This window comes from Myotis yumanensis, unplaced genomic scaffold, assembly GCF_028538775.1.
Source record: "Myotis yumanensis isolate MYYU_CA2020_CCGP unplaced genomic scaffold, mMyoYum1.0.hap1 SCAF_11, whole genome shotgun sequence".
In the NCBI taxonomy this organism is placed as follows: domain Eukaryota; kingdom Metazoa; phylum Chordata; class Mammalia; order Chiroptera; family Vespertilionidae; genus Myotis; species Myotis yumanensis.
Window position 1 is genome coordinate 71,848,295 of NW_027223762.1, and position 9,203 is coordinate 71,857,497.

The following is a 9,203-nucleotide window of genomic DNA, read 5'->3' on the forward strand; positions in this document are numbered from 1 at the left end:
GTGCCCCCGCCCCCCAGCTAGAGAGGAACTGGGGCTGCCTGCAGTCCAGGTTATGCAGGAATGATGAGTCCAACAGCACCCCCTAACCTGGGGGCGGAGGGGACCCGAGTGTCCCGGAATGGGGGTTGGGGGACAGCAGCAGTGGGAGGGGGATCCCCAGGACTCATTGGAAACTAGAAGGCCCCACTTTCCCCTTCTAAGGGGGCGCGGACCCGGGCCTGCCCTGGCTGAGCTGCGGGTAAGATTGATGTGTTTATTCCACGGGCAGGTTGAAGACAGAGAGGAGACACCTACAAAGCAGGTCCCCACCTCAGAGGTTCGGAGCACCCGTGCCCGGCGCCAGGGGCATCATCACACAGGCATCGGGCAGCAAGCACAGCTCTGTCCCTGCCCTTCGAGGGCTCACAGGCCGAGTCCCCAGGAAGACAGGGGGCGGAAACAGAAGCCTGGGCGCTGTGCGTCCCAGAGGAGCCTCCGCAGCCTGGGGCGTGTCGGGAAGGATTCGGAGAGGGATCGTGTCGTCAGATGAGGACACAGGGGCTGGGAGTCCCCAGTGCCCACCCAGGCCCGCCCGGCCCGCCTCGGACCTCTCCCTCACGCTACAGGCTGATCACCACCTCCTGTTCTGGCCACAACCACTTCCTCGTCCTCTTTCCTTCCCCCTCACACTCGCCCACCCCCACGATGGTACCTGCCCACGCGCTGGCTGACCAGGCGGCCACACCTCACAGCTGCTCCCTCAGCCTTTGGGCCCCCCCACCCCCACCCGCTGCAGACCCTGGCCTTAGCTCCCTCACCCGCTCTCCCTGCAGCGCCCCACGGCCTCTGCGGGCCCCATTGGACCCGTGGGGCTGCCTTAGGCCCACTGTTGAGACCCCAAGAATCTTTCTTCTCTGGGTCCTGCCGCTGGGTGAGAGGGCTCAGCTCCCCAACCTGCCTGACGAAGTTTCCTCCGTGCTGACCCAGATCTGCTCTCGGGAGCAGCCTCTCCCCTCGTCCCTGCCGCCCCCCGCCCCCCCATGCAGGACGTCCTTTTTCTGGGCTCCAGGCTGGGATACTTTTCTCCTGTGTAGATTTCCCCAGAAAATGTGTTCTGTTGGAAGCCTTCCCTTTCCCACAGGCACCATGACACTCAGGATGCAGAAAACATGTTTCCACACTGGCCCTCCTTCTGGGGGGGGGGGGGGGGGGGGGATGCCCAGCAGGCTAAGCAGGGAAATCACAGCAGAATGCCCCCCCCCCCCAAGCATGTCAAACTCCCGGCCCACCAGCCATGAGTTTGACATGCCTGCCTATGTGCTTCACAACGCTGCAAGCAGTTTACAATTTAACCAGTATTTCCAGATGACCTAAGTGAGGCCCGGCGAGGTGAATTTATAGACGCCAAGTGGCAGGCGGTGTGGGAGCTACCTCGGTGGACAGAGGAGGGGGAACCTTGATTGTAAAACAGCTCCCTGTGAGCTGGACTCCCAGACACCTGGCCGGTGAGTGGCTCCATGTGGGTGGGGCACCCCAGGGGCAGCAGGTTGGGCTTCCTGTCTTGGGTCGTCAGGCCTGAGAAGGGGGCTCCCCGGGCCTAGGAGGCATTGGCTCAGTGGCCCTGGAGCCCCTTCCAGGCCCGGGCGCCTCCTGATGCTGCCTGGCCCCCGACAGTCTGAGATGGGCCTGCAGATAAGGCCACTCCTGGGCCAGAGTGGGGGAGACAGGTGGGCGCAGCTTTTGAACGTCAGGGGAAAGAGCAAACGGGTGGAAACGTGGGCTGGGAAAGCTGTGGTGCATTCGCCCCGGTGGGTTTCGGTAAATATTCACTCCAGACAGGCCAAGAGCCTCGGAGGAAGTTGATTGCTCACCCTTACACCCACAGGCCTCCGCCCACCCTGTGTCCCAGCCTGAACTGTCTCCACCCACCTCTTCTATCCCTGACTCCTCCTCCAGGTCTCGGATTAAAGTGGCTTCCTCCAGGAAGCCCTCCGAGCCTCAGACTGGGCAGGGTGGGGATTGGTGTCAGTGTCACCTGGGTGCAGGCCAGATTTGGTTCCAAGGTTAAAAGGACACCAGGCCGCTGCCATGGAGACCTGCAGCCGGTGGGCTGGGGAGAGGGCTCACCCCTCAGCCCAGCATCCCCCACGGGAAGGCAGCCCCTGCCCCCAGGGCCCCTCCTCAATCCTTCCCCTCCTGGGCGTCTTCAGCCATGCAGTCACCTGCCTTTCCTCTGAGTGGTCAGACAGTGGTTCTTTTCTCTTGTTCTTTTCTGGTTCTGCCACTTGTAGCTCAGGAACCTCGAGCAAGTCCCTTGAGCTCTCCGTGTCTTAGCTTCTCACTTAGGAAATGGCACCCGCCTCACAGGCCTCGGAGCAAACACCCCACCATTGCTGCCCTCACCATCACACGCATCCCTGGATTCCCCCACCCCACCCCCACCCCCAGTTTTTTTTAATCCTCACTCGAGGATGTGTTTTTATTGATTTTGAGAGAGAGAGAGAGATCATTGCCTCCCATACACGCCCCCTCCCACAACCTAGGTGTGTGCCCTGGCCAGAAATCGAACCCACATTTTGGTGTGCAGGACGGCTCTCCAAACCGCTTGACCGGTTGTTACAGTGTGCTAGTGAGTGCACCGCCAAGGGCAGCTACGGGACTCCCTTGCGCCCTCCAGGGGCAGCTCTCAAGTTCTGCATCCGGCTAAGGCTTAGTTTCAGGGGTGGGCAAACTTTTTGACTTGAGGGCCACAGTGGGGTCTTAACTGTTTGAGTCCCAAATCGCGCTGCTTGGTATTTCTCGACATAAAATAAAACAAGCGCTATCACGCTGTTTGGGTCTTTTCGTACTCATTTAGAGAAAGCGCGGTTGCGCTGTTTGGGATTCTTTGACAGTGTTTTTTCAATACCCCCTGGGACTCAAACGAATCGTATGTTTTCTCGACATAAAATCTCAGCAGCGCGATCACGCTGCTTGGGACTCAAACGGTTAAACTGGACCGGAGGGCCGGAACAAAAGCATGGATGGAGTGTTTGTGTGAACTAAAATAAATTCAAAGTAAACATCATTACATAAAAGGGTACGGTCTTTTTTTTTTTTTAGTTTTATTCATTTCAAACGGCCGGATCCAGCCCTCGGGCCATAGTTTGCCCATGAGTACAGCAAACAGTGGCCCTGGAAACCCACCGGGGCGAATGCACCGGATCCGGCCCGTTTGAAATGAATAAAACTAAAAAAAAAAAAAAAAGACTGTACCCTTTTATGTAATGATGTTTACTTTGAATTTATGTTAGTTCACACAAACACTCCATCCATGCTTTTGTTCCGGCCCTCCGGTCCAGTTTAAGAACCCATTGTGGCCCTCCAGTCAAAAAGTTTGCCCTCCCCTGGCTTAGTAGGAACTTAAAGGTTGAAAGTGACAGCTCCGCCCCCACCTCCCGCCAAATTTTCCATCCAACTTGGTTTAAATCAGAAGAGAATCCATTGTCCACAGCAGCCACACCCCGTGCCCTCCCCTGGGGGTCATCCAATGGCTGGCTCCTTACACACTCAAACCACAATGGCAGTGTCCCCTCTTCAGGCAGTCCTTTGGGGGCTGCCTATTTATGCAACACTGAGCCCCTCCTCGGGGCCAGACTCTGCTCTCAGCAGCAGGGGTCTGCTGTGAACAAGACAGATGCATCCCTCGTGGAGCTGGCATTCAAGGGAGGGAGGGAGAGAAGACACCAAGTAAACGACTGTTCTGAGGAGTATATTAGGTTTCGAGTGCGGAGGAGTACAATAAACCAGAAGAGCTGTGATTTGGAGCAGAGGGTCAGGGTGAGGCCTCACTGAGGGGATAACCTGTGAGTAAAGACTTGCAGGAGGTACGGGGAGGTGGGGGGACATTGGAGATCCTGGGGGAAGAGCATTCCAGGCAGAGGGACCAGCAAGTGCAAAGGCCCTGGGGCAGGACCGTGACCTTGGAGAGGTGGGGAGTGTCTTGTTCCTGGAATGGCACCTGGTGCACAATAGTGTTCAATGGATGTGTGAGGGATGGAGGAGAAGCCCCAAGGTTGTTGACCCTGCACAAGCTTTTCCGAAAGCCGGCTGTTGACTTCACTCTGCCGTGGAGACCTGCAGCCGGTGTCTGGCACAGGGAGGTGCCCGGCTTTTCTCCCTGGGGTCCAAGATAGTGACGCAGCTTCAAATCCCACTCAAGGAGCAAGAATCTCTCTCTAAGTATCTCCAGCAAGAGCCCCAAGCAGCTCACTGGCTGAGAGGGTCACATGCCCATTTCCCAGCCAGTCCCTGAAGCCAGCGATGGGTGTGAGCGCGGCTTAGGACCAGGTCACGGGCCCACCACACCATCCTGAGAACCCCAGGAAGTCAGACCATGGCTGGAAGGAAGGGGAAAGAAGGCTGGGCAGGCAAAGAGCCAAACTTTACAGAATAATCGCAGCAGCTAAGATTTATTTGTTCATCAATAGTAAGCACGGCTCCCCGTGGCCTGAGCAAAGGAGCAGGCTGGCCCCATTTTACAGATAGAAAGACTGAGGCTTGGGGTTTCACAGCTAGTGAGTGGCAGAGCCTGGACTCTCCTGGCTCAAAGGGCCTCCACAGCGCTGGGCCCTGCAATCCCTTGCACCCGCCAGGGACAGGCTGCTGGACTGGCCGCTGGACCGAAGGTGGAACCTTGGAGTGAGGACACACTGAGAGAGGGGGGCCCCTTCTTGGACAGAGAAAAGGGGACACGGAAGACAGCTGAGGGCAGGCTGCCGGGGGCCTGCAGGCGATGGCCGACTGCTGGCATAGGCCGGAGGCGGCTGACCCCCACTTGTTCCTCAAATGGAAGCCTGAGGCAGGGGCGGGGCAACAGGAGGTGGGCTAACCCTCAGGCCTGGGGTCCTGGGGGGAAATCTGGTCTTTATGGTGTGCCTGCTGTATCCGCGAGCCCTGAGCTCAGGAGGACGCCAGCAGCCTGCCGTCAGGAAGGCGCTAGACCCTTTCTCTCCCGTGGTGTCCCCAGCACCCAGCCATGCAGTGCCAGGCACATAGCAAGTGGCCCATAAAACCAACAGCCCTGCCAAGGAGGCAACCCCTACCCCATGGCCAAGATGGGGAGACCGAGGCCCAGAGGCGGCCAAGGAGTCCGGCTGGGCCCAGCTGCCCAGGGGCCGTGCCTGGGAAATGCCTGGGTTGTGGGGTCTGGGCAGTCAGATGCCAGGTGGGCAGTCACACTCCCGGCCCCAGCTCTCCCTCCTGGAGCACCGGCCTGGACGGAACCCGAACCCGTGACCCGAGGGCGAGGGCGGCTGCTCCCATGGAGCGCTCGCTCTTTCCCTCTCTGGCCTCAGACCGCCTGTCAGTGAAATGGGGCCTCCGTGCTGCCCTCACTGTGATGGTGATCACAGAGGCCCAGAGGCCCACACAGGCCCACTCCCAGCAGGGAGCTCTGGCGGCCCGGGAGTGGGGTGTCCCTTTCACCAGGGCCCGTTTCTGGCACAGGGAGGTGCCCGTAGATGCTTGCTTGAGTGGGACCAGCACTCAATGAGGAACAGCTGCTTTGGTGCTAAATGGGAAGAGGGCCCTGCCGCCCCCTGGCGTTCACCCAGTTCACCCTTCTTCCCTCCTATCCCTCCCTGCCCATTGCTCCTACCCCTCCTCCTTTCAAATCTGTCCCCACCACACCATTTCCTCCTTCCTCCATTTTCTTCTCTCTGCATTCCTCTTCTCTCCCTCTCCCAGATCTCCCTCCTCCTCCTCCACCCCCACTTCCTTCTTCCCAGCCCTCCTCCCTGTGCTCTCGTCTCCCTCCACCCCTCTCCTCCCCACCTCATCATCCCCCCATCCCATCCAACTCTCCCTCCCTCCACCCCACCCCCTCCGCCCTCCGGTGTGTCTTGGGCGGGTTTCCACACCCCTTCCATCCGCACTACCCCCTCCTCTGACCTCTGATCTCCCCAGTCCTGGCCCCTCGGACCACCTGGTGCTGAGCCCGAAGCTGAGCCCCCCTGAGAACAAGGCAGACACCTGGCTGGGGGCAGGAGCACCCCTGGGGTGGCGGGCAGGTCCTCCTGCGGCTGCCGACAGCGCTGGGACCTTCTGACCCTGCCGCCCTCCGTGTTCTGGGGCCCACGCGACAACACTCCTGGCTCCTGCCACATCCAGCACCCACGGAGGGCCCCTGCCTCGGACACAGGGCCCTCGCCGCCGCCGCCATCTCCCCAACCTGCCGGGCTGCCGGCTCCAATACCTTTGGTTGCCTCGGGTATTTTGATGTCTAGGTACTAGGTGTTCAGTTAATGTCTGTCTGACAAAGGACTGAATCAATGAGTCAAGAAACCGGTGTTTGTCAGCTTTGTCTTCGGGTAAACACCGGAGTGCCCTGCCCTGGTCCCAGAGCCACTGCACCCAGGCGCCCGGGGCGGGGCACTTGGCCTTGGGCCGCCCAAGGCTCCGGGAAGGTAAATGTTCGGAGAGCCCCCCTCAGCCAGGAGTCCGGGTGTCTGCGGGCCGAGCCTAGGCGTGGGAATTGCCGTTCAGCTGCTTCTGTCCCTCCGCGCTGCTTCTGGGGTTCTTTTCTTGAGACTTTTGCCACCAAGTCTTTCCACTCATTATGAAGATGTTATATGTCATGTTTGCCGGCGGATATCTGAGACAACACAAAACCGCATTGAAAGTGTGCCATTGGGAGCTCCTACCCTGCACCCGCGGAGGGCGAGGCTCCCCTCCCCTCCCCTCCCCTCTCTCCCAACCCCTCCCCACAGGGCTCCCGGCTCAGGCTCAGGCCCCACATCATTGTGGGCCTCTGGGAGAAGTAGCACCATCTCAGCCCCTTCTTCTTGGCCCCTATAGACACGGGAGGGAAATGGCGAATCTGATGGATGCGTCCTCATCAGAACTGGGGAGTGGGCCAAGCTGGTTTCCAGCTCTTCCAATCTTCGGTCGCTAACTCCTGCCCCGTCAGGGCTCCCGAGTGCCCCGAGGCCCATCCCTGTCCCAGAGCAGGAAGCTGGCTGTGCGGTGGCGCTGGCCGGCTGGGCTGCCCGCCCGGGACGCCCACACCAGCCCGCCTTGTGCTGTGGGCCAGCTGAGCACCCGGCAGTCAGGCAGGGCTGAGGGGCCTGCCGGGAGCCGCTCTGCCTGGGATCAGGGATGTGCGTCCCGAGGGATGAGAACAAGGCACATACTTTCATTGTACATGGTTTCCTTCCTAGCCTGCTCGTGGTGGGCCCACGGTGCCCAGCCCCCCCATCCAGGGGCCGTCACAGCATCCAATGACTGATACAGGCAGGCACCGGCCGCAGAGCAGCCCGCTCGCCGGGCATTGACCCCACTTGCAGGACCAGGGGGAAGACTGGGAAGGCTGCAGGAGGCTCTGGGAAGGGGCCTTCACCAACCAGTAGGGCTGTCTTCCAATATCCTAGAACCGACTGCTGTCCCAGAGGAAGACCCTGCTGCCATCACCGCCCCAGCCGCACCCCTCCGCCCTCCTGCCTGCTGCTCCTTCCTTTCCACTTCCCATCCTCCTTGCTGCTCTTCCAGCCAGAGGCTGCACCGCCCCCTCTCAGCAACCCTCACGTGCCAGTAGCTGTGGCCAGTAGAGGGCAGCAGGGCCCAGGCTGGAGAGCCCGAAACCTGGCTGTGATCAGAACCTCCACAGCAGTGCCTAAACACCCACAGGAGCCCCGGCCAGTGTGGCTCAGTGGACAGAGCATAGATGCTCGGACTAAAGGGTCCCGGGTTCAATTCCAGTCAAGGGCACATACTGTGGTTGCATGTTCTATCCCCAGCCTGGGTCGGGGTGTGTGTGGGAGGCAGCCAATCAATGTCTCTCTCTCACATAGATGTTTCTCTCTCTGTCTCTCTATAAAAAAAAAAATCAATAAAAAAAATATCCTCGAGTGAGGATTAACAAACAAAAAAATGTGTGTCCAACTGGCGTGGTTCAGTGGTGGAGCATCAACCTCTGAACCAGGAGGTCACGGTTCGGTTCCCGGTCGGGGCACAGGCCTGGGTTGCAGACTCAATCCCGGTGTGGAGCGTGCAGGAGGCAGCCGATCAGTGATTCTCTCTCATCATTGTTGTTTCTATCTCTCTCTCTCCCTCTCCTTTCTTCTCTGAAAGCAATAAAAATATTTTTTTAAATAATAATAATAAATAAAACACAAACCCGACAGCCGAGTTATCCGCGCTCTTACCAGTGCGAAGCGTGCCAGGAGATGCCGATGGCCGCCAGGCCTGGAGCCCTGCCCTCCGCCCAATCCAGGCTCAGCAGGGGGCTCTGGCAACGCTGGGACCAACACGGGCTGTGGGGAAGGGAGGTGGAGGAAGAGCCACTCACAGGGACTGCTTCTTCCTGTTGAGAATGGTCAGCACGAGCAGCAGCAGCAGTGTGGCCGCGAGGAGGCCCGCCACCGAGCCGATGACGACCACGGTGTTCCTCTGGAGGAAGCTCAGGAGCTGCAGGCACGGCACCGTCCTGTTCCGAGCGTCTGTGTGGGAAGACAGCGGCGAGCCAGCGGGCGCCCGCGGGCCCAGGGACACCGAGCTCCCGCAAACCTCTGGGAGGGAACTCACCCGGGAGCTCTGTGGTGGTGGAGGGGAGACCCTCAGGGTCCACAACCAGATGGCGGGAAGTGGGGGGAGAGAGGAGAGCGCAGCTGAGGGGGGGGCAGCCACTAGGGGGGGAGGGGGGACAGTAGAGTCAGGTGCGCTGTTGGCAGCTTTCCCAGGACCTGACACAGCCTTCCCGCCCTCCGGCTCTGCTCCAGGGGGTTCTCGCAGAGTGGCTGCCTCGCATGAGCGGGTCTGGGGGATTTTGTGACATAAGGCAAGTGTGACCCTGAGGTGACCCTGGGGACTTGCAGGAACCCTGAGGGTGGCGGGCTTGGGAGGACGAGGCAATCTTAGCTAGACCTCGAAGGAAGACAGCCAGCCGACATCGGGGACACATTTGGAGTATGACCAAAAAGACACACAGATTCAGGGAAATGGGGCACAGAGGCACCGTGAGGGACATCAGATGGTGTGGTGAGGAAGCTGGGAGCCCAGTGATGCTGGCAGGAGGTGCTAGCCAAGGGCCTGGATGGGCCATGGGGGGAAAACTGGCTGCTCCGCCTCCCCCTGCATCTCTGCTGTGTCAGGAGGCAGTGGCATGGGGAACAGGAAGGACTATGTTGCAGCAATTTAGCATTTCACCTCTCAGAGTTAGGGAATGACACCAAGTGTACTTTCGGTAG